At 44.5% G+C, this 732-nt stretch overlaps 1 pseudogene; it reads left to right on the top strand.

The window, feature by feature from the left end:
- The first annotated feature begins 3 nt into the window (after nt 1-3).
- On the top strand, nt 4-512 carry LOC103260198 (annotated as a pseudogene).
- Nucleotides 513-732: the final 220 nt, after the last annotated feature.

Here is a 732-nt window from a genome sequence, read left to right as displayed (position 1 = left end):
TGAATGACTTCCCAAAACCACAGCCCACCTCTCACCAATGTCACAGCTGTCAGTAAAGGAGCTGAGCCCAACGGGGGTGCCACCTAGAGTCCCATGGACAGAAGGCTACAGGAGGAGCTGATGACCCTCATGATGTCTGACGACAAATAAATTTCTGCTTTCCCTGAATCAGACAACCTTTTCAAATGGGTGAGGACCATCCATGGAGCAGTTGGAGCAATACATGAAGACTTGAGGAATAAGCTCTCCCTGGAGCTCCCCAGTGGCTACCCTTACAATGTGTCCACAGTGAAGTTCCTTAGGCCCTGCTACCACCCCAGCATGGACACCTAGGATGGCACGTACCCTCTATGATGTGAGGACCATCCTGCTCTCCATTTAAGCCTGCTGGGAGCCCCAACATTGATAGCCCTTTAAACACACATGCTATCAAGCTTTGGAACAAGCCCACAGCTTTTTAGAAGTACCTGCAAGAAACCTACTCAAAGAAGGTCTCCAGCTAGGAGCCATGACCTGGACTGCACAACCTTTTCTGTGTCTTCTTTTATTTTATCTTTTTCATTCTGTGGTCTGTCCTCTCCTTGATCCTGAGCTGTGGTGTTATCATTTTTTATTAAGTCTTTGATTGAGCCCTTTGATGTATATTAAATAAGTATATTTTAAAAAATTATTTAAATCTTTAGTGAACACATTATTTTGAGTAATTGCATTTTCTGGGTGGAGAAGGATGAA

This window comes from Carlito syrichta, unplaced genomic scaffold (genome assembly GCF_000164805.1).
Source record: "Carlito syrichta isolate Samal-C Ts95f unplaced genomic scaffold, Tarsius_syrichta-2.0.1 Scaffold14370, whole genome shotgun sequence".
NCBI classification, from domain to species: Eukaryota; Metazoa; Chordata; class Mammalia; order Primates; family Tarsiidae; genus Carlito; species Carlito syrichta.
The sequence above is the reverse complement of the archived record's forward strand: the minus strand, read 5'-3'. Positions and strand labels throughout refer to the sequence as shown.